This window comes from Odontesthes bonariensis, chromosome 17 (genome assembly GCF_027942865.1).
Source record: "Odontesthes bonariensis isolate fOdoBon6 chromosome 17, fOdoBon6.hap1, whole genome shotgun sequence".
NCBI classification, from domain to species: Eukaryota; Metazoa; Chordata; class Actinopteri; order Atheriniformes; family Atherinopsidae; genus Odontesthes; species Odontesthes bonariensis.
The window spans coordinates 31,082,376-31,103,257 of NC_134522.1; the positions used below are offsets into that span (position 1 = coordinate 31,082,376).

At 41.9% G+C, this 20,882-nt stretch overlaps 4 non-coding genes across 4 annotated transcripts; all 4 read left to right on the forward strand.

Moving 5' to 3' along the window:
- Window positions 1-1,159: 1,159 nt before the first annotated feature.
- Window positions 1,160-1,366, forward strand: LOC142366991 (small nucleolar RNA U3). Its single transcript, XR_012766967.1, has one exon. It is a non-coding gene; the product is annotated as a small nucleolar RNA U3 (small nucleolar RNA).
- Window positions 1,367-2,747: 1,381 nt separating this feature from the next.
- Window positions 2,748-2,954, forward strand: LOC142366992 (small nucleolar RNA U3). The gene has a single exon (XR_012766968.1). It is a non-coding gene; the product is annotated as a small nucleolar RNA U3 (small nucleolar RNA).
- A 3,818-nt stretch (window positions 2,955-6,772) lies between these two features.
- LOC142366983 (small nucleolar RNA U3) lies at window positions 6,773-6,979 on the forward strand. Its single transcript, XR_012766961.1, has one exon. It is a non-coding gene; the product is annotated as a small nucleolar RNA U3 (small nucleolar RNA).
- Window positions 6,980-14,523: 7,544 nt separating this feature from the next.
- On the forward strand, window positions 14,524-14,635 carry trnal-caa (transfer RNA leucine (anticodon CAA)). Its single transcript has 2 exons — window positions 14,524-14,561; window positions 14,589-14,635. It is a non-coding gene; the product is annotated as a tRNA-Leu (tRNA).
- The last annotated feature ends 6,247 nt before the right edge of the window (window positions 14,636-20,882 follow it).

Genomic DNA, 20,882 nt, shown 5'->3' on the forward strand with positions numbered 1-20,882 from the left:
AGCTCATTCTAACTATCAACAATATTCATATGAACCAGTCAACAAGGCACATGTAATTAGGCCATGTCATGACATTTCTCTCCCACAATTTTAGCCAAGATGAAGTTGCTCAATTGTCCCTGAGCTGCACAAATAACTCCTAAAGTACAGCTGTTGGCTTTGTAAATCAGCTAAAATAAATGTGCAAATCCAAGTCAATGAAACCGCAGATTTAATGTAGCTTGATAACAAAACTATGGAAACATCCATCCATTTTCTATACCCGCTTAATGCAATTTAGGGCCCCGGGGGGCCAGGAGCCTATCCCTGCCATCATTGGACGAGAGGCTGGGTACACCCTGGACAGGTCACCAGTCCATCACAGGGCCACACAGAGACAAACAAGACACACAACCATGCACACTCACACTCACACTCACTCCTAGGGACAATTTAGAGTCACCAATTAACCTGACATGCATGTTTGTGGAGGGTGGGTGGAAGCCAGAGTACCCAGAGAGAACCCACGCATACACAGGGAGAACATGAGAACTCCACACAGAAAGGCCCCAGCTGGGAGTCGAACCTGCAACCCTCCTGCTGTGAGGCGACAGTGCTGACCAACTATGGAAACAGTGGACGCTTAAAGAAAGTGACTGTGTTGCAAGAGCCTACTTTTTCCTGATTGTGTTGGAAAAGTAGGTGTACCCAAATTCCACCTTCATGTTTTTCATATAATTATCAACTTTTAGAGCTCTTTTCTGAAAGTTTAACTAACATGATGTGGTTGCCACGAATGTCAAAGGGATTTAATGGAACTAAATTGAACATTTAGGTCTTTATCAAGGTTGATTTCTTTTCAAATTTCCATGTATGATTGGATTTTAAAACCATAAACATACTATCTGTCAAATGTTTAATTCTCCCTTCAAATGACCTTCATAAAGCAGAGGTGTAAAGAGCTGCATTGATAATTTTTGTGCTAATTTGGTTGAAGTTTATGCTACATTTTGATTAAAACCTGCCTTGTTGGCTTTGCTCCACCTCAAAACAGAACAGCTGTCTGTGGCTGAGCCTCTAATCACGTTAGAGGAGGAGTCTTTCTGAAAGCCAGGAGCTCACCAGGAGCAAAAACCCATGACTGTAGAAACAAGATGCCAAACAACAGCCAAAGCAAACTAAGACTATACTTTCAGGGATCATTTCTTTAGTTTCTGACGTGAGGAATGTGTTTCTAAAGAGTGTGGTCTCGCTGCCCACGATGATGAGTGAAGATGTTTCCTTCAGAGCAGGATGCTGGTGAGAAGATCCAGTGTCTTCTTCACTGCTGGTGACTGTTCAGTGTTGCTGCTTGTTCCACTGATGGAGGAGACATTGTCTGAGTGGACAGAAAAAAAAAAAAGTTATATTTTTTATTATCTAGTATTGATTTTGTTTTTCAAAATAAAAAACCTTTGCAGTGTGACAAGAAATCAATGAAAAGCTTTTATCTGATAGAAGAGCTTCTGTTTTGTGTTTTCCTGTAAATGGACAGCTGACAATTTATTTTCTGTCTTTTCAGAGCCTGTTTTATTATGTTGACCTCCACAGCACATGTATGTATGTCTAGTATTGAGCATTTGACCATTATCAACTCCAGTGAATATCTTTAAAGTTGAATTTAACATCTTAGACTTGTGGTTACTGTTTTAGTTTGTTGTAAAGAATAAAAACAACACTGCTTGTTGTGATGTGATATTCAGCTTTCATAAAATCATGTTTTTATCTTTAAATGTGTCCATTTTAAAATGAGACCTTTTCAGACAGTCTGATTAGAACAGGTTTGTCTTTTGGTTTACAGCAGTTCACTGTGATCTTTAAGAACTGTTGGGGACTGTTCAGTGCATCTTACACTGAAGGAGGAAGCATGGAGAGAGTGGATGATCAACATTAAGAAACAAATGAAAAATGAAAGAGACTGTTAATCAAGTCTGTTCATTCTGTCTTTGTAGCACACATGAAGTCATCCAGAGTTTGGATTTCTGCCTCTTCTCTGTTGAATACACACTCTGACTGCTAGAGTCTGCACTATCAGCAGCCCTGAAAACACTATTCTCTCCCAGAGTTTTAAAAAAAAGTTGTTTTTGTTGCTAAGATAACTCATACTGTTGAAGTATCCACTCTCAGAAATAAAGAAACTATCCTATAAGGGAAAGAGTAAATGTTGCATCTTTCTCCATCTTTCAAAAGCTTTATCTTCACTCTGATTCAGTCAGGTCAAGATGGAAATATCAAAGAAATAACCTCACATTTGTGGTCAGATTTGCTTTGGCATTTCTTCATCGATGACTTACCTTATTTATACTCAAACTTTAGTTGAAAGCTGAAGCTCTAATAAACTCCACTCGAAACATCTCACTGTTTTATCAGACAACTCTTACATTAAGTCGATTCATCACTTGTTTTTTATTCCTACTTTTTATTTCTCCTCTACTTTTCTCTTCCATTTCTATTATTTGTGTTTTTGTGCCAAGCGGTCAGTCACTTGGGTCCTGCTGGTTATGGTAAAGAGCTGCATTGATCATTTTTGTGCTAATTAGGTTGAAGTTTATGCTACATTTTGATTAAAACCTGCCTTGTGTTTTTGCTCCACTTCAAAACAGAACAGCTGTCTGTGGCTGAGCCTCTAATCACGTTAGAGGAGGAGTCTTTCTGAAAGCCAGGAGCTCACCAGGAGCAAAAACCCATGACTGTAGAAACAAGATGCCAAACAACAGCCAAAGCAAACTAAGACTATACTTTCAGGGATAATTTCTTTTGTTTCTGACGTGAGGAATGTGTTTCTAAAGAGTGTGGTCTCGCTGCCCACGATGATGAGTGAAGATGTTTCCTTCAGAGCAGGAAGCTGGTGAGAAGATCCAGTGTCTTCTTCACTGTTGGTGACTGTTCAGTGTTGCTGCTTGTTCCACTGATGGAGGAAACATTGTCTGAGTGGTGTTTAATTTAGTTTACAGTTCTATACATTAGAATAGTGTGGGTTTTACTGATATCACATGTTTAATGAACAAATACCTGTGGAAGCAGGTGTTGAAACTCTAAAAAAAGACTGTTTTAATCTCACTTTTTTTTTTTATGTAAAGCCTGATCTGCTCAGGACACAGCATGATTAGAAGAGATGTGTTTTTCTGATCTGCAGCAGCTAACAAGGAAGAGTGCTCCACTTCAAACAAAAGACTCTGACAAGCAATTCAAACAAATTTAAAGTGTGTTTTTTGTCCATTTCTTTTTCCATAAAGTTCTGCTGTAGAGTAAGTTTTACTGCTCAGCTTATTGTGCACCGTAACTGATGCTGTTTCTCCCTTTCTGCATCTTCTGAGTGATTGGTTTCCTTATGTCAAAAAGATTTTATTCGATCTAAAATACTGATAAAACAATTACATTGTAGCCAAGATGAAGTTGCTCAATTGTCCCTGAGCTGCACAAATAACTCCTAAAGTACAGCTGTTGGCTTTGTAAATCAGCTAAAATAAATGTGCAAATCCAAGTCAATGAAACCGCAGATTTAATGTAGCTTGATAACAAAACTATGGAAACATCCATCCATTTTCTATACCCGCTTATAGGCCGTAAGGTGAACCCCGTTTTCATTTAGGCTTGCTCCGTGCTCTCCGAACTACAAGCCTGTTAGCTGATAAAAATGACAAAGTTATTTTGCACATATAAAAAAAGTTTCGCGTCACAGAATCCTGTACTTTTTTTTAAACCGAGACGTTTTCTGAAGAAATATTTTCCGCAGGGCTGAATGACGATTTTGACGTCACAAGACACCACGTGACCGCGCTGGACCAATCACGTTGCCGATTTACGACAACAAACTGGAAAAATGACAACCTGCCTGGTGCTGTCAAATCTTACCTACAGAAAGGAATCTCGCAAAATATCGTTTTAAAGTGAACATAAAATAATAATTATCAACGATAATGCTCTTTCATGTATTTCTGAATTGAGCCAAATAAATTCTCAATAGTGCTTTATTTACAGCACGAAGCACAATTATGCAAGTGACCTTTCATGTTGTCATTTTGATCAATTAATGGAATTCCAATAATTATTGATAACCACCCACGTGTTTGTAACGTGGGCTAAATTAATTCCAAACAGTGGTTTATTTATAGTACAAACAGCTATTGTGCAAGTGGATGATAAGGTTACCTTTTCATGTTGTCATTTTTTATTAATGAATGGAAATAATTCTAATTATCAATGATAAGGACCATTCAGGTATACATTTACTGATTTATTCACTAATAACTATACAACACATAACAAAATCAAAACAAGTAGGGCATACACATCAACTGGCATTTACATCAACCGGCATAAACTTATATACATAACCATAATAAAAGGAATGATACAAATGGAATAGAATAGAGGTAAAAAAAAAAAAACCGCACGCACACACACACTATTCCTCACTGTCAGTGTCAGGGCAGCTGTCATCTTCTTTATCCTCTGTTTCCTTTGAGGTGTTTGAACAGCTGGAACACCTGCACAAGTCTGTACAACAGAGTCCTGCAGAGACACAGAAGCATCTCTTTGTCTCACAGGCACTCCCTCTGCAACCACAGTGTATGACATGTAAAACAGGGGCTGGATTTCTTGTCATCCATGTCACTTGAAGATTTCCATCTTCCAGATGCCATCCATGTCCAGTGGGAGATGGAGCGCCAATTTTTTGCTTTACACATGACCTCATTATTTTAGCCTGATAATTTGCCCTTTTGCAGTGCTGGTGGAGGGCATCACTTGTTGGGGGGATAGATAATTCTGGCAAGGCTGATGATGCCATACAGAAAGCTTTTTACCTAGCCTCATTGATGTTTTCTGCGGTTGGCTGATCGTACAAATGGCATACATATTTGCAAAGTAATGCAAATGTAGATTGGTCCAAGTTAAATTCAGTCCCCAGATTTCTGAAAGCCTTCAGGTAGACATCTTTCTCGCATGCCACAGCAAATGTCTTCTTTTTGCCTTGTGGTGTCACACCCAGTGAATGTATGGATCCCAATCAAGGCTGAACACACACTGGCTCCGAGAGCTGATGACACCTTGGTAATGTCCATTATGCGTGTTCTGTTGCCCGTCCCTGAGAAAAAGTACAAGCTGCATGGCAATTCTTTCTGCAGACTCACAGCAATGACTGCTACATCAGTGTCAGGGCTCTTAATAATGACAATCTTATGTTCCTGTGCAGCATGTTGTGCATGCAAAAACACCAGTGTCACATTCTTCGTGGTCACACTGCAGGTCTTCCACAGCATGAACAGACTGCACACCTTCCAGTACAGTCACACAGTGACATTGGTGTTGATGTGCTATGTACAAGCTGAGGTTTCTTCCCACTGCTGTAAGATCAGCATGTGGCCACGCATCGTATAAGAACTCAGCAAGTGCTTCTTTATTTGTTCCTTCTGATTCCTTCCATTCCACCTTGTGCAGGTGAAATTCTGTGTTTCCTCATGCTTAACAGAAGATATGTGCATGTAACAAATCTTTCGGTCAAAATTTCTTCTTCTTCAGTACTGCTGGATATCGCGCTGCTACTGCGGTGCAGTTTCTATTTACCAGCTCAGCTGACATACCAGCTATCCGATTCGTGCATCCTGATGACGTCTCAACCGTGGCACCTCTCGCGAGCCAAACTGTTATTACGCCTGCCGAATATGTACATACGCCTTGCCAGGCACTAGTTATTCCTTTAAACGTTGCGAACTAAAAAAGTACTGTGTTCTGAGCGGCGAAACTTTTTTTTAAACCTCAACATAACTCAACCTTTTTATGAGCTGAAGCGTGTTTGGTTCGGAGAGCGTGGAACAAGCCTGGTGTTCTGACGGAGTTTTCGAGGTTCACCTTACGGCCTATTAATGTAATTTAGGGCCGCGGGGGGGCAGGAGCCTATCCCTGTCGTCATTGGACGAGAGGCTGGCTACACCCTGGACAGGTCACCAGTCCATCACAGGGACACACAGAGACAAACAAGACACACAACCATGCACACTCACACTCACTCCTAGGGACAATTTAGAGTCACCAATTAACCTGACATGCATGTTTGTGGAGGGTGGGTGGAAGCCAGAGTACCCAGAGAGACCCCACGCATACACAGGGAGAACATGCAAACTCCACACAGAAAAGGCCCAAGCTGGGATTCGAACCTGCAACCCTTCTGCTGTGAGGCGACAGTGCTGACCAACTATGGAAACAGTGGACGCTTAAAGAAAGTGACTGTGTTGCAAGAGCCTACTTTTTCCTGAATGTGTTGGAAAAGTAGGTGTACCCAAATTCCACCTTCATGTTTTTCATATAATTATCAACTTTTAGAGCTCTTATCTGAAAGTTTAACTAACATGATGTGGTTGCCACGAATGTCAAAGGGATTTAATGGAACTAAATTGAACATTTAGGTTTTTATTAAGGTTGAATTTTTTTTTCAAATTTCCATGTATGATTGGATTTTAAAATCATAAACATACTATCTGTCAGATGTTTTATTCTCCCTTCAAATGAGCTTCATAAAGCAGAGGTGTAAAGAGCTGCAATGATCATTTTTGTGCTAATTTGGTTGAAGTTTATGCTACATTTTGATTAAAACCTGCCTTGTTGGCTTTGCTCCACCTCAAAACAGAACAGCTGTCTGTGGCTGAGCCTCTAATCACGTTAGAGGAGGAGTCTTTCTGAAAGCCAGGAGCTCACCAGGAGCAAAAACCCATGACTGTAGAAACAAGATGCCAAACAACAGCCAAAGCAAACTAAGACTATACTTTCAGGGATCATTTCTTTAGTTTCTGACGTGAGGAATGTGTTTCTAAAGAGTGTGGTCTCGCTGCCCACGATGATGAGTGAAGATGTTTCCTTCAGAGCAGGAAGCTGGTGAGAAGATCCAGTGTCTTCTTCACTGTTGGTGACTGTTCAGTGTTGCTGCTTGTTGCACTGATGGAGGAAACATTGTCTGAGTGGTGTTTCATCTTGTTCAAAGTTATATATATTGGAATAGCATGGGTTTTTACTGATATCACATGTTTAATGAACAAATATCTGTGGAAGCAGGTGTTGAAACTCTGAAAAAAAGACTGTTTTAATCTCACTTTTTTTTATTTAAAGCCTGATCTGCTCGGGACACATCATGATTAGAAGAAATGTTTTTTTGTGTTCTGCAGCAGCCAACAAGGAAGAGTGCTCCACTTCAAACAAAAGACTCTGACAAGCAATCCAAACAAATTTAAAGTGTGTTTTTTGTCCATTTCTTTTTCCATAAAGTTCTGCTGTAGAGTAAGTTTTACTGCTCAGCTTATTGTGCACCGTAACTGATGCTGTTTCTCACTTTCTGCATGTTCTGAGTGATTGGTTTCCTTATGTCAAAAAGATTTTGTTCTATCTAAAATACTGATAAAAACATTACATTTTAGCCGAGATAAAGTTGCTCAATTGTCCCTGAGCTGCACATACAACTCCTAAAGTACAGCTGTTGACTTTGTAAATCAGCTAAAATACATGTGCAAATCCAAGTCAATAAAACCGCAGATTTAATGTAGCTTGATAACAAACTATGGAAACATCCATCCATTTTCTATACCCGCTTAATCCAATTTAGGGCCGCGTGGGGGCTGGAGCCTATCCCTGCCATCATTGGACGAGAGGCTGGGTACACCCTGGACAGGTCACCAGTCCATCAAAGGGACACACAGAGACAAACAAGACACACAACCATGCACGCTCACACTCACTCCTAGGGACAATTTAGAGTCACCAATTAACCTGACATGCATGTTTGTGGAGGGTGGGTGGAAGCCGGAGTACCCAGAGAGAACCCACGCATACACAGGGAGAACATGAGAACTCCACACAGAAAGGCCTCAGCTGGGAATCAAACCTGCAACCCTCCTGCTGTGAGGCGACAGTGCTGACCAACTATGGAAACAGTGGACGCTTAAAGAAAGTGACTGTGTTGCAAGAGCCTACTTTTTCCTGAATGTGTTGGAAAAGTAGGTGTACCCAAATTCCACCTTCATGTTTTTCATATAATTATCAACTTTTAGAGCTCTTATCTGAAAGTTTAATTAACATGATGTGGTTGCCACGAATGTCAAAGTGATTTAATGGAACTAAATTGAACATTTAGGTGTTTATCAAGGTTGAATTTTCTTTTCAACTGCCAACATAGACGCAGTGTACAGGAGGGGCCAGAGCCGTCTCTTTTTCCTGAGACGGCTCGGGTCCTTCAATGTCTGCAGTGATATGATGTTCATGTTTTATCACACTATCATTGAGAGTGCACTGTTCTATGCTGCTGTCTGCTGGGGGAGTTGCACTACAGACAGAAACTGTAGGCGCCTGGACAAACTGGTGAAAAAGGCTGGTTCTGTTGTAGGCAGAAGGCTGGACCCTCTCGGTGCTGTGGTGGAGCAACGGATGAGGAGGAAGTTAGATTCTGTGATGGAGAACAATAAACATCCTCTCCACAGCATCCTGACAGGACAGAAGAGCAGCTGCAGTGAGAGGCTCATCTCTCTGCGCTGCAGGACTGAGAGGTTCAGAAGGCCCTTTGTTCCCACAGCCATGACGCTTTTTAACAGTGACTGCTGAGTTCTTCTCAATTTGATTGATTGATTTTTATTTATTTGTTTATTTTGCCATTTCGTCATTTATTATTATTTAGTTAGTAGGGTTATTGTTGTTATTGTTGTTTTATTGTTGTTAATTCAATCATTGTAAATATTTAAAAAAAAATGTTGAGCTACTTGACAAATTTGAATTTCCCCCATAGGGGGATAAATAAAGTATTTTTTTATTCTATTCTATTGTCAAAAAAATTTATTAAAACAAAAAAGCAGATCACTAAAAATAACTAAATAACTAAAAATGTTTAGATAGAAACTAAAAATGAAAAATGACAAATAATCATATAAACGATGAGAAAAAATGAGAGCTACACAGACTTGCTGCCGATAAGGTCGGCGCATTGTAACTGTAAATCCCCTCCTTTGTTACAATATGCCCTAGAAACTTCACTGAAGGCCTCATGAAGTGACACTTTTTGGGAGCCAGCTTCAGGTTGTGCGCCTTTAGCCTCTCGAACACCATCTCCAATCTCTGCAATGCCAGCTGTTCATTGGGGGCAAACACAAGGATGTCGTCAAGGTAACACAAGAGGCTCAGGAAGTTTTGATCACCAAAGATAGCCATCATCATCCTCATGAACGTGGCTGGGCTGTTGCAAAGACCTTGCGGGAGCCTATTGTACTCATAAAGCCCAAATGGGGAGGTGAATGCGGTGAACCTTCTGTCCTCCTCATGGACCTCCACGTTATAGTATCCAGAGGTCAGATCCATGGTCAAGAAGAACGCATTCCCCCCCAGGGCGGCCAGGGCGTCCGCATGGTAAGGCAAGGGGTGTGCGTCACGGAAAGTGCGCGCGTTCAGCCACCAAAAATCAGTGCACAGCCGCAGGTCGCCATTCTTCTTCCAGACAAGAACAAGAGGTGATGCATATTCACTCGTAGACTTCCTCATGATGTCCCTCTCCTCCATCTCATCTAAAGCCACCCTTAGCTTCTCGTAGTGAGATGGGGACAGTCTGCGATAGAAAAGCCTGAAGGGGTTGCTGTCACTTAGTCGGATGCGGTGGACAAAGACTTTGGCTTTACCACAGTCCAGCCTGTGGCGAGAGAAGATGGACTCATATTTAGCCAGCAAGTCAACCAGCTTCGCCTTCCAGAAGGGGGACAGGTGAGTCGCGTCAACGTCAATGTCCTGCAGTCCCAGGTCGGTAAGAGTGGGACTAAGAGTTGGTCGAGCAATACAGTCCGATTCAACAGTCAAGCTCTTTTCACTGGCTGTGTCAGATTTGTCAGTTGTCTTTGTCACAGAACATTGCACTTCAACAGGTGGGTCAGTTACATAATAGTAGTCAGTGTCAAAGTCTTCCATTGCCACACATGGTGACACTTGACATGGTGTCATGGTCATCACCCCCACAAATGGAACATGGACCCCGAGACCTGCCGTACCACTTGGCCGTAATCTTTTACCTTATTATAGAGACATAACTCTGCTGCTCTTCTATAATAAGGTTAAAGATTACGGCCAAGTGTTTAAAAAAGACAAAAATGACAACGTACCTTTTGACTTTCTTCTCTTTCATTAATATGGTAGATCTCCCATAGTCGATCCCCTATCCCACAGGTCGAGACCGCCTAGTGGCCTGGCAAACTTCCATTGTGTTTTGAAGTTTGCAGCGCTTTTCTCTCTTGCATGTGTTTTGATGTTTGCATGCTAAAAATGTACCACCTGATGCCAGGTGGTATTACCTCATGGAAAACCCTAACAGCTGAGTGGGATCCAGTCGAGTGGAGTAGGTAGAGGTTGAAAAGGGAGGAATGTGTTCTGATGTCATTCTAAATCTCTGAAAGTTGACTTAGGCTTGTTTTATCTCTTCTTTTTTATCGGAAGGAATGTTTTATAACATGTGAATAGCCCGGCTAGCGGTGCCGGGAGAACGTTAGACTGTTGATTCACATCCAATCATGTTTCGCCATTTCCATTTTTTCATTTCTGCTCACAGCCAATGAAGAAAGCCGAATTCCATTTCTGCTCACAGCCCCATTTCTGCTCACAGCCATTGAAGAAAGCCGAATCCCATTTCTGCTCACAGCCAATGAAGAAAGCTGAATCCCATTTCTGCTCACAGCCAATGAAGAAAGCCGAATCCCATTTGTATCTACCTGACAGAGCATCGCCAGAGAGAGACCGGAGTTTAATTTGAATTAAAAAAGTTGAAATTTCAAAGTACTTCACGATATTTTTTAAGATAAGAAACCGACAATGTTGTTCTGTTTAGTTGTGGTAAAGTATTACCTGTACCAACCGTATAGCGAAGAACGTCTTGTTTATGTATGGGTCGAGGGATAGCGGTCAGTTTCATTCATTCTAATGTACGTTGTAAATATAGTTGTTATCGTACATAGGCAGAGTTACAGTCATCATGATGTATATTAATACATTGTTATGCTTAGCCTACAGGTGAAGTCGTACCACCGTTAAATGTCTGAATTAACGTTAATTAGTAGATTTATTAGGGTGTTTACCTGAGCTGGGACATGAGACATGTTCATGTTTTGATGTCTGCACGGAGAGAAGTGTAAATGTAGGCAAATTGTAACCCTATGTAATCAAATTAGTGTGTAATAATCTGATTTTTATGGTGTTTTGACATCATACCCACACAAACCACATTATTCCTTCCTCTATCCCTGTCCAAAAACACTGAGATGGCATATGTGCTATGTGAAATAAATGTATGGAACAGATTAACTATTCAGTTCTTATTTTCTATGGGAAGATGGCTTCCAAGCAAAAGAAGCACAGGGTGTGATGAATGGATGGCCTGCCTGCGCAGATTTGCTACACAGGGGGTCTGGCCTTCTGAAGCGGGAAACAGACCGGCACCACGACAGAAGAAATGGCATGCCCTGTACCAGAAGGTAAACTTTGACATGTATATAAACACAGGAAAGCCATGTCATATTTAGAGGGACCACTGATGATTCACTGTCATATGTTACAGATTGAGAAGTGTCCCCTGCAACAAAGGGGGCAAACGTCTCTGTTTGGGGGGACACAGACATGCCATTGTGGTTTCCATATGAAAAAGGTATAAAAAGTGTTGATGGTTATTGGTTGGTTGATGGTTATGTTAATGTATGATGGTATATTGTGTATTTTTTATTTAATTTCCCTTTCTGTGAAACTGTAGCCTTCTAGTTTGGTGCAGTGGGTGCAAAGCGGCCTTTATTTCCACCAGCAAGGCCATCTTAGACCAGCTGGACCTAGCCCACAGACTGGAATTTAGGGTGATTGTAACTCGCAAGTGAGAATACTGAGATTATTTAGCTTGTGTAACAAATGTTTGTCATGTAATGCACAATTGAGATTAGCTGGTTTTAATGTTTATGTCTCTCTGTCTGTCTCTCTGTCTGTCTCTCTTTTCCTTTGTTTTATTCAGATATGCCTGTGACATGCGGGTCATACGGTTCCTGAGGGAGAGGGCCCTGGGAAACAGCCCTTATCGCCTGGTGAGGCAGCTGCGGGAGAACCACAGCGAGGAGTGGCTGAAGCGTGTTTGCCGGTATCTCGGTGCCTGCTCCGACTTCACCTCCCAGCCAAGCTTGCTCCCTGTGAGGTTTCAGGAGCCACCTGAGCCTGAAACAATCCCCTCCCACAGGTGGATGTTGGGTGTTTATGGCAGGGATATCTTGGGCAGGCTGGACCACATTAAAGCCAGCATAACGTCCACATATGGCGGCATCTTGAAGATGGACTCCACCAAAAAGGTAACTGTTTTTACATTTTTAATATTAAAAGAATTGAAAATAAACCATTAGTAGTAGTATAGACCTGAAATATGAAAGTAATGTTTCATATATAGATAATCAAGCATCACTCACTGTCTTTTCTGTGTGATTACAGATCACAATAAAGCTGTCAGGGTTTGCAAAGGGGACAGCTTTGTGGCTGACATCTGTTGGCAATGAGGTGGGCCAATTCCTCATCAGTGTTCTGACAGCTCAAGAGGGTCCTGCCCTGGACCGAATGGCAGCTGGCCTCATCCAGAGGTACGCTGATGCAGGTGTGGCTCCACCCCAAGTCCTTTATGTGGACTGTGACTGCTGTCGGGAGGGCACTGGGCAGACCGAGCTCAAGCAGCGATTTGTGTGTGCGTGCTTGTTTGTAAAAGTTTGCAAACTGTTAGTGTGTGTGTGTGTGTGTGTGTGTGTGTGTGTGTGTGTGTATGCTTGTCAGTGTGTTTGTAAATAAAAATAACTTTATTTCTACAGCAGTATCCTTTGTTTTTTCCTAGCACACCTATGGAAAACCTTTGTAAACTCACACAAATATGAAATTTACAAGAAAGGGAAATAATGGTATTGCTGATAGAACTGAAACAGGCTGTGAGAACTGAATCTCAGAAACATTTCTTTGATTTAAATGTTAATTATTATTATAAGCAGTAGTAGTAATAGTAGTATAACATTCTTATTTTTATCAATATTCTTGAAATAAAACATAAAAATTACAATTCAATTCATACAATTAAAGCTCCGACTTTTTTTTAGTCATATTAGCTTGAACTGTCATGGGATTCTGGAAGTAGAATATTAAATAGGCTGTTTAGGAAAAATAACGAAATCTGTAGCTCCCTCTTAAGCCTGTAATCATGCTTGCAAAAACCAAGCGCTCCCGGCTGTTTTTCACCAATCAAGTTAGGGTGGAGGAATCCTACCTGTCAATCACAGTTTATGCACAAGCTGCTGAGCGTGAGTCTGCCCCAGCTTGTGTGCGCTCACACTGGTGTGAACTCACGTGCACAACCGCGTCCACAGAGGGGGAGGGGTTTGGGGGGCGATTCAAGCTTGTTAGAGGTTGGGGGAGGGACCTGAAAGTTGTATCAGTTCGAATTTTCCAACTTTAGACTCGCAATTTTGAAAACCTGCCGACTGCAGCTTTAATATTCTTAATTTTATCAATCTTATACAGCATTAAAACTACAAGAAAGGGACAGACTTATATTTCAGACAGTGTGTGAGAAGTGATTAACAGAAACATTTTTTATCATATAAACAATATAAACAGTATTAGGTGTGTGGTGGTTTAATATTCTTCTCTGTATTGTTCTTATTGCAACAAATTGCATTATTATTCTTACCGATTGTATTTGTATCAGGTTTAAAGCTATATTTGTTAGATTTACAGCACTTTGTTAGAGTTTGCATGAATTGATGGATGTTCCAATCAGGATTCGAACCTGCGATTTTCTCATTTTTCTTTTCTTTTTTTCTCTTCTCCTTCCCCCTTCTTCCCCTTCTTTCCTTCTTCTTCCCCCCCTTATACAGACTATTGTTCCCCAGCTTTAGCGGAGTCGGTAGTGCATCAGACTTTTAATCTCAGGGTCGTGGGTTCGAGCCCAACGTCGTTCGTGGCAGTTTTGATAATCAACAGATGTTTGATCCAGCACTTAAAGTCAAAGTTCAGCTCTGTTACCACCATCACAGCGTCCTCACTGGTGCCTCTTTGAATGATCACAAACCTCCTGAAATGCACAATATGAATCAAAAACATTCAAACTTGCGCAAGAGCATTATGTTTACCTTTCTTTGGGCTCATGTCATTTCTGTATTCCCTTTTTGCTCAAGTATGATCATTCACTTTAAAACAAAATAAGGAAAATCTGAATAACGATCCATGGCCTCTGGCCCTCTCTTGCCTTCATTACTCATCCAGTGACATCACTCCCTGGCCAATCAGTGGCCTGCAGTCTGTAGACGTCACATTTTCGGGTCGACTCAACTCGAATCCCTGTCGTGTAGGTACTAAAAATGTACCTGCTACCAGTTGCTACTACCCCATGGAAAACCCTAGAACCTTAGTCGAATATAGTCAAGTGGAGTAGCGTCTTGCATTTTTGTTCATGTTTGTCGTATTTTACACAGTCAGGGAAGTAATGGTGTCAGGATGGCCGAGCGGTCTAAGGCGCCAGACTCAAGGCTTCATTCCTTCCTTAGCACAGGGACTTCTGGTCTCCCAAAGGAGACGTGGGTTCAAAATCCCACTCCTGACATTAATTTCATGCTTAAATCTTACTTGTATATTAGAAGACCATGAAGAAAGCCATGTCAGGCCATGGTGAAAAAGGGCATTTATCTCTGAAGACGGGCCTTCAGTTCCTCCCATTAACATACACAATTCTGATGTGCGATGAGGCAGTTCTCCTGCAACATTAAGCTCTTTTCCACTAGTACTTACTCACAACAACCTCAATGTGGGTGGGGTCGTTATAGCAAGGAGGTCCAAAAGTCCTGTGATGTCAGTCTTATGTGACACAAACATGACACAACAATTTAGGACATCGAGGCAAAGGTATACCTGCTGCTTGGTCTATGTCTTTGCGTCTAGCAATCCACCTTGTTGACGATCACAGAATACATAAAATCCAACTGTTGCTGTTGCCGGTTTTTGTCAAGGAGTGGCTTTCATGACTCATCCAGTGACATCACTCCCTGGCCAATCAGTGGCCTGCAGTCTGTAGTTGTCACATTTTCGGCTCGACTCAACTCGACCCCGACCGAGTAGGTGCTAAAAATGTACCACCTGGTGCCAGGTGGTATTACCTCATGGAAAACCCTAACAGCTGAGTGGGATCCAGTCGAGTGGAGTAGGTAGAGGTTGAAAAGGGAGGATTGTGTTCCGATGTCATTCTAAATCTCAGAAAGTTTACTTAGGCTTGTTTTATCTCTTCTTTTTTTTTCGGAAGGCATGTTTTATAACATGTGAATAGCCCGGCTAGCTCAGTCGGTAGAGCATGAGACTCTTAATCTTAATCTTAAAAGCCAAAGGTTCCTCTCTCAGTGACAGAGTCAGCCAGACTCCACCTGATCTGTACAAAGAAGAGAAGCAAACAGTCGAAATGAGCTGCTCACACCAAGTTGATAGTTATAACGTAATCCTCTGGTACAAGCAATCCAACACACACCTGCAGCTCCTTGGATACTTGCTCACAGGAACTGGAAATGTAGAGAAAGGAGTGAATGTGCAGATTGAAGGAGGTGCAAATAAAGGAGAAACCTGCACATTAACAATTGAAGGACTCAGCCTGAACAGCAGTGCAGTTTACTTCTGTGCTGCTAGTTACCACAGTGTAACATATCACTGCTGCTCAATACAAAAACCTCCTGATCCCACATTTCTCTTTTCTCATCTCTCTTATAGCTCTCAGCTCCTTGCACCTGCATTCTAACCAGTGTTGGTCTCCTCTGATTATACTCAGATATTAAAATGGGAGGTTCTTACTGTAGTAGTTCCCAAACTGGGGGGCGCAGAGCAATTGCGCTGGTGGAATGCATGAATGAATCAATCAATAAATGACACTGCTAGCATAACATGGACAAGTTGTTGATGGGGCTCCCACGTAATCGCAAAGCAGAGGATGAAGCATTGCCAAATGTGCTTCCAAAGCAATTTCCTTCCATGCCAAAGAAAAGAAGATGTGACGACACGTATCTTGCTTTTAGCTTCAGCTGTACAACGGTGGATGATGAGGAGACACCGCAGTGTGTTGTCTGTCTTAAAAACCGGCAGCCGTGGCTCAGTGGTTAGAGTCGGTCGTCCAATAACCGGAAGGTTGGTGGTTCGATTCCCACTCTCGCCACTCGGAAAAAAGATTGGTGGAACTGATAGCTGGAGGGGTGTCAGTCCACCTCCTTGTCACGGCTGAGGTGCCCTTGAGCAAGGCACTGTACCCCCATGCTCCCCGGGCGCCTTCTGGCTGCTTCATGGCTGCCCACCGCTCCAGGTTGGCATCTGTCTCCAATTGTGTGACCCTGTGCATGTGTGTCAAACAGGTGCCAACCTGGATGGGTTAAAAGCAGAGGACAAATTTTGTGTGTATATATGTACGCATGACAATAAATCTGATAAAAAAAAAACATAAAGCAGTTTTTGTGTTGTCCTGTGGTTTGAGGTCATCTGTATCCACAGTTGTGTTGTATGTGATTGCTGCTGCTGGTGCTTTTTTTTTTGTTTCTTTTGTTTGTTTGTGTGTGTGTTTGTTCTCTGCTTGTCTGCTTCCAGGTGCTCCTGGTGGCTCTAAGGCTGGATTCCCCACAAAGGCCGTGGATTGTCTTCAGTTTTGTTTTTACAGGTGTAGCAGCTGGTTGTCTGGTTTTGCATTGTTTTCTCTGATTGTTTCTTCCTATTTCTGTTCCGTTTCTTTTTCTTTGCTCTCCCTCTGTCCCTGTTCCCCGGGCCGGTTCGGCACTATCACATGTTAAGTATTGTAACAAAAATAAATGAATAAGCAGTTGATGGGTATCAAGGGGAGCTTTACATTCATAAAGCTTCCCTTGGCATAGCAAATGTGTTTGGCATTAACGGTATTCAGATTACAATTCTGCTGCCATAATGCTGGACGGGACAAGGGAAAAAAAAAAGAAGACAAACCAGTTGAGTTTTCAGATAAAAACGTGCTCAGCAGTCATTTTTTACTCAAGCTGCATCCAGGAGATGCTCAACTCGCCTCATATAAAGTTGCCTACCGAGTGGCCCAGTGAAAAAGGAATTAATATTTCCCTGTGCTGTGGACATGCTTTCAACCTGAGCCTTATAATAAGACCACTCTGGTTTCAACTCTGCAGCCAACACTTTAAATAATTACACTGTAAAACGACATTTTACAATGCCAATTCCAGAAGGTGGGTGTGTTGGTACGGTGTGTGAAATGGGAATAAAAACCAGGGTCAAGGGTCCAAGAACGGCTCTCATCAGTTCCCAGGTGTTTACAGACTGAGGTTAAAAGAAGAGGGGATGCTACACGGTGCGACACGTGGCCCTTCCCCAAACGTTTTTCAGCCGTCAAACTCAAGAGGAGCTAACATTTAAGAGATCAGTATTTAACAACTTTGTTGCACAAAGGCTGGGTGGGCTCTCGCGGCCCAGTTTCCCTTTTTAAATAAACATTCCAGTCATACGTATTGAATGTTGACCCCGTGGTTGAACATCAAACATTTAGATGAAAACCTTGAAGACGTAGAACGTTTCAAACTGGATGTTTCGGGTGTCGTCTCAAAGCAAGTTCATCAACAGTTTCAAGTTCTCTGCCCAACTGATGTACGTAGAAGGTTTTGGATCAACATCAAATGAATCCCTGGAGTCAAAAGAACCACCACTTTTATTATGGGTTGTCCAACAGATAATGGTGAGAATATAGAGGGGGATGGACACCATATGACGCTGTTTTCACGTAGTTGTTAGCTGCTCACTGGTGTGAACTATGAACCTGAACGAGTGTGTACAAGTATAGCAGATTTTCAGCTTCCCACATGAGAAGCCTGGACAGAAATGTTTGTTTTGATTTAAAAACCTCTTTACTCCATGACCCTTTCTCTTAGTGCAGAATTAGAACCCCAGAATGTTCTAATTTATTCGCTGAGCCCCCTGTGACATCACACAGAACCCCCCTTAATGTACAGAATACGGAACCCGTGGCAGTCGGATCCTTACCAGACCGGTGCAGAGTAACACCTGTTTCAGTAGTTTGTGAAAGCCTTTAACTAACTTCAACACTGTTGATATACAGCTTGCAGACATCCATTGCATCTCTCAGTTTTGAATGAAGATGATGCCCTTCAGTGATGATGACATGATGTGAGCACAACCAACTGCTCGATGCTGTAAATTGTCTCTTTGGGTCTTAAAATTCTTTTGGGTGGGCATTGATGACAAATAAGCCACAGAAATGTATCACTGCAGTAATGGACAACTGTCGGCCCGGTTAAAGTACATTACAATAATTTGTCTGAAATCACTAAATTCATGACATTTACCATTTATCATTATGTAAAATGTTCTATTGTCTTTCTGTTTCCAGCTGTTAGTCTGGGTCTTGAGGTCCGTCAGTCTCCCTCTGATCTCATCAGAAATCCTGGTGACAAAATGCAGATTTTCTGCAGCCACAATAAACATGACTACAGAGTGATGCTCTGGTACCAGCAGTCACCTGGAAACACAGCTATGAAACTCATCGGACATTTGTATTTAAAAGATAAAACAATGGAAGATCCATATAAAGAGGACTTCAACATCTCTGGAGATTTGAGCAGGGATACAGTGAAGAATAGTTCTCTTACAAACAAAGCAGCCCAACAAAAGCACAGTGCAGTTTACTACTGTGCTGCACCAGATGCACAATGACACAAATCCCCTCTGAACTCTACAAAAACTGCACACGACTTATCAACTTCAGTGGTTTTGAATTTTAAAAAATGAAAAAAACTGCTCTGGGACACCTGCTGAAGTGGTTTTATTATAATGGGGTGTGAGGGTATAAATGCTAGATCCTTTAGACAAACAGAATTTCTAATGTAATGAAGTTTGCCAAGAAAAAAAAAGGGAATTAAATCTTAGGTTTCATGTCATTTCCTTCATGGAAATAGTGATTAAACAGACGTCTCCTTGTTGGTACCCTATGGCATCCAGAATCTGCAGATGAGCTGCCCCTCACCTCTGGAACGCTCCCACCAGACACACATCACATGTCTCGCACTGTTGATTGTTGAAGTTGATTTACTGTTTGTTGGCTGCTCCGTTTGGAAATGTGATGTCACGTGTTTTTGACACGTTGCCATAAATCAAATGACTTCTTTCTTCTTGTCTTTCTTCTTCCTCTCTTCCTCTTCCAGTTTGGAAGATCTCAAGGCAGCACTTTGGATTTTAAAAAACTGTAATGAGCCTTTTTCATGTTTTCTGAAAAAGCAAAAGTTTAAGAATGCAGGTAAATGATGGATAACTGCAGCAACAATGGGAGCCATCAGTCTGGTTTACAGCCACAGGAAGCCACTCCTCTCTTGACATCACATCGGTTGGCTCATAAAATCACTCTCAGTTCAGTTAAAAGGAGAAACCCTGTCATGATTTCACTCCTGTGTTTCATTGCTGACATCAGAGTGACTGCACTCATGTCAGACTTCTACAGGATCATCATATTTATCATTTCCTCACAGGTAGCGATTGCTTCATTGTGAATTAAGATGTCTTCTACACCAACGGTGAGTCATTCACAAACTTAACTTCCCGGTGAAGAAAACTGGTGAATGTGCAGACAGTGAAACAAACAAAATAGACAAAAAGCTCAGAAGTTCTGTGACAAACCCCAAATAGTACATCTATATCTGTAGTATATCAAATAGTATATCTGCCTCTGTCTTTAAAGCACCATCAGCTCCGTCAACATGTCCAAAGACACTGACGAACTCCTGTACCGACCACACACAAACCCGCCTCCGTTTAACTTGTTTGAATATTTGTTAAGGACAGAAAAATGTTCATTCCAATATTTCAAAGTGTTACAAGTGTGCACGTCAATATCAGAACGGATCACAGCTGTTACTTCCAGATGTACTGGTACCAACAGCTGCCAGGGGAGGGAATGAGGCAGATAGTTTTCACCACTCCATCTCCTCCACATGGATATGAAAGCGGCTTCAGTGAGGACAAATTTCCAGCAGAGAAGAAGGATGCTCAGACTGGATCTCTGACAGTAAAGAAGCTGCAGCCTCAGGACAGCGGAGTGTATTTCTGTGCTGTGAGCCAACACAGTGATGCAGGTGACTCAAAGAACTGCACAAAAACCCAGCTGTTGGTGTCACATGGCAAACTGAGGAAATCACTGTCTTTATCTATCTGTAGGGGGAGCTCTAGACCTCTTTGTGCTCAAGGCAGGAGTCAAAATCAGACAATCTGTGAGTTAGATTACAAAAGCAAGCGATTGGGGAAACATTGAGTCTAGGAACACTGTAGGAAGCATTAATAACTTGAATGTGATGTGGGCTGCCATGGATAGCCAGTGGAATTCAGTGAGCAGTGGAGTGGCATTTGCTATTTTGATGTTGACCAGGTTCTGTACCATGTGTAGGTGTTTCCCTGTGCATGCTGAGACACCTGCTGGAGTAGAACTGCAACAGTCCAGGTGAGAGATGACCATGGGCTGTAAGCTGAGTGAAGCTGACACCCCACCCACGTGAAAAATTCAAGGATACAGATTGATCGGTTAGTGCTCCGTTTGTGCTGCTTTGGTTTCTGAGATATCAAAGATTATTTTTTAGGTCATCCAAAGGTCACCATCCCCCCATCTTGCTCCAAAACAAACCAGAGTGGTCTACTTTTTTAGTGCTCCGTTTGTGCTGCTTTCGTCTCCGAGTTACGTTTTACTTTCAGTTGATCACATGATTTCACCATATTGATCAGGGGGCAATGAATTTCATCTGCTGCAGGTTGTAGTCATTCTGTTTGGTTCCAGTAAGTTCTTTTCTCCA